The 3,660-nt window shown below is 41.7% G+C and overlaps 2 pseudogenes; both read left to right on the forward strand.

Annotated features, from left to right (window-relative positions):
• The first annotated feature begins 210 nt into the window (after positions 1-210).
• Positions 211-890, forward strand: LOC113455470 (annotated as a pseudogene).
• Positions 874-2,611, forward strand: LOC101989159 (annotated as a pseudogene).
• Positions 2,612-3,660: the final 1,049 nt, after the last annotated feature.

The raw sequence follows: 3,660 nt of genomic DNA on the forward strand, positions 1-3,660 counted from the left end.
AAAGGATGTAAGTAACTCCAAGTTATTGTAATCAATAAAAATTGTAAATATTAATCTAAAAATAAAAGTTTTTCCTGTAGTGTGGTACTTGAGGTAGAAAGAGAGGACTAAAAGTCAATACCGGTCACTAAAAGTTATACACATGAATTTATGACCTACATATCAAGTGACAATCTGTGTATTGTATTTTGTTTGTATTAGATTACATTTATGGCTTCTCTAAAGATACATGGTTTTGTCCAAATCTGAAGCAAGAACTACAGCAAGCACACATGGACATTTCAATGAAAAGAAGCAGTCATCAAAACAGTAGAAAAAACCAGAAGGCTAATCTGATGTTTCCTTCAAGTGGGAAGAAAGGAGAAGCTTTTTTTTTTTCCTGCTGGGTGATAGCATTGCCGGGGGAGTAGTTATTGAGTCTGGACTGCATCGTCTGTAGGTAACTTTGAAAGATGACCCTTACTCATCGACGAGTTATCCTCCACTGATACTGAATGGCTGAAGTCAGTCCTGGAATCTTTTCATCCATCTGAACCCATCAACCCGAGAAACCGAAGAGGAATCATGATATTGAAAGCAGCAATCCATTTTGTAGAAAGCACGAAAAAAAAGTCAGTTTGTGGACCTTTGAATTCTACACGAGAGAGTGGTACAGCAAGCACTCCCCGTGAAGATGTCGCTTTCGGTGTCCGACTCCACCAGCAGCCATGTTGAAGAGGAGAGCAGAACAGCAGTGAAAAGAGGAAGAGAATAGCCGCATCCAGTCTAGAAGTGAGTGAGGACATTCTCAAGAAAATAATCCCAAATCAAAGAAATCCAAGAGCTATAACTCCAGGGGAAGAAAAACAAAGAAACGTGATGAAAAGGTAATGATTGGAAACTTGCACCTTCATTCAATCCCGGCTCCTGCAGAAGCCTCACCTAGGTGACACTGTTCTTCCAACACAAACGCACTCTGATGAAAGAACTGGATCAGAGGTGAGCCAGGAGAACCCAACATATAGCAATGTTCTGTCTCCTCTTACCATACACACAAAGCAACTGACACCTGAAGGCTTCCCCAATTTAGGAAGCACCTGCTACATGAATTCCACCTTACAATCTGTCTTCAGGATGTCAACCTTCAGGAAGGACTTGCTCACACAAGGTATCCCATGGGAGAAAATTTCCTGTGCTGATCTCAAGCCCTTAAGCCAGCTTCTTGTCTTGAAAGACATCAGGGATGTAGAGATCAAGGGACAGTTACTCATAAATGTGAAGAAATCCATTTCCATGGTTGCAGACACATTCTTGGGCGATGAACAGAATGATGCCCTTGAATTTTTAGGTCAGTGTTTAGATCAGTTGAAACAATGTGGAAAACCTAAATGCCCTGTGCTGTACTGAGAGGGAAAACAGGGTAGAGGATTTTTTTTCCACCAACATATGCTGGGACTGACTCCACCAAAATGTTTGGTTGTCCTGTAAATGCTATTGAAATAGAGCTAGATATAGCTCTGTTGTTTGTGAAGCCTGTGGCGAGGCGACCCTCAACACTGAAATGAGTAATTACCTCTCTGTTGACCTGCACCAAGGGTCAAGAACTCCCTCTGTCGATTAAGAAGTCACTTGATCTTTTCTTTACACCTGAAAAAAAAATGAGCGCAATTGTGAGAAATGCAAGAACAAGAATTCTGTGCTCAGATATACTTTGAGGAGACTCCCAAGGGTCCTTATCCTTCATCTGAAACGCTACCACTTTACTGCTAACAGGTTGTTAGTGAAGAGCCAGCAGCCAGTTGAGATTTCAAAGTATCTGGATGTCTCTTCCCACTGCAATGAAAACACGAAGCCACCATTCAGGCCAGTTAGTCCCCTCACGAGGTCTTTGGTGTCCCAAACGTCTCTGAAGAGATGATGCCTGACATCCTCAGCCAGTCGATTCCAGCTAAGAGGGTGGCTTCAGACTTCATTGATTTCACAGTCCAAAGGCTTTGATTCGGGAGAATAAGCTTCACAGCGGATCCATCATTTTTACATGCAAAACGCGGTTTTTGAGCAACTGTTTAAAAATGCATCAGAGTGCAGGTTGCTGAGCACATCTAAAGAGGAAATTAAGAATATGGATCTTTTCTCAATGTTGCTCCATGGCTTTACATACATCTTGGAAGAATCCTAAATCTGACCATAACCAAGAATCACAGCTCAAGATGAAAACTCGGCAAACAAATGCATTGAGAGAAACCCAGATGTTCCTTATGCAGGCGAGGCACCATTCTTGCCTACAAGGCTATAGTGGTACATTTCATGGGTGTTTGGTTGGTTGGTTGTTATTGAGTTTTGGAGACAGGGTTTCTCTTTGTAGACCTTGCTGTCCTGGAAATCACTCTGTACACCAGGCTGACTTCAAATGTGGAGATCTACTTGCTTCTGTCTCCCACGTAATGGAATCAATAGTGTGTACCATACCACTCAGCAATGTTTTATATATTTAATAGTTTTATTTTTATTTAATGTGCACTCATATTCTGACTGCATGTCTGTGGGAAGGTGTTGGGTTCTCTAAACCTGGAGGTGCAGGCAGTTGTCAGCTGCCATGTGGATGGTGAAAATTGAATGCAGGTCCTCTGGAAGAGCAGCAGCCTGTGCTCTTTTCCACCAGCCATCAGCACGATGGTTTTTTGTTTTTACATGTCATTTTGAACCAACACAGCAAGAAACTGGTTATAGCTCCAAATGTTAGCTTCCAACATGGTAAGAAAGAATACTGATGACCTGAAAAGTTTGAGAAACAGTGATTGGCATTTCTCATTTGTTAGTGTAAACAGGAATTGTTCGTGTCATCTAGAGGATTTTCATTATATTGTTTGGTTTCCCTAAATTCAGAAATTTGTCAGTTTATTAAATTTGTCATTTTAAAAACCACTGTTTTCTCTGTGTTTGTGACTCATGGCTGATGAAACTGTCTAGCTCTCAGCAAGTTGTTTGTGCTTTTTTTCCTCAGAATTGCAGGGCATAATATCTGGGTTACAAGGAAATGAAATAGATCACATAGTAAATTTGCAAATTCAGAGTCCTCTAAGGGCCCAGTAGGTAAAAACACCTGCCACTAAGGCCACTGACCTAACTCTGCAAGTTGTCACCTGACCTCTACAGGTGAATATGTACGCATAAATAAGTGAACAAATCTATTAATGCTTTGAATCTCAGTCTGTAGCTCTTTCGGGCTGGAACTCTTCGTAGATCAGGCTACCCTCAAACTCAGATTTGACCAGATCCTGCCTCCCGAGTGCTGATATTTAAAGGTCTGCACCAGAATGCCTATTTAAAGGTCTGCACCAGAATGCCTAGCAAAATAAAAATTTAAAGCATCCTTAGAAAAATTAAGTGCCAAATATACTTGTTGGATTTAAATCCAGATTGATGTGAGAAAATGGGGTGATTCAAGGGACAGAAGGTCTGAGATGGGGGTCCTTCATGTGAGAGTTTCATGTATTAACATGAATAGCCTGGTACGGTTCTGAGGAGAGAACCTTCAGTTCTTAAAACCAAGAAAGGTCCCCTTAATTCCCAAGGGCAGGAAGACACCCTGTGCCATGAAGCAGCAAGCACACTTAATGCATAGCCCATGGGCCATTCTTGCTTACAGCCAGCTGACCCTGATTTCTGGGCAGCAAGGGG

Source organism: Microtus ochrogaster, unplaced genomic scaffold (assembly GCF_000317375.1).
Source record: "Microtus ochrogaster isolate Prairie Vole_2 unplaced genomic scaffold, MicOch1.0 UNK47, whole genome shotgun sequence".
Taxonomy (NCBI): Eukaryota; Metazoa; Chordata; class Mammalia; order Rodentia; family Cricetidae; genus Microtus; species Microtus ochrogaster.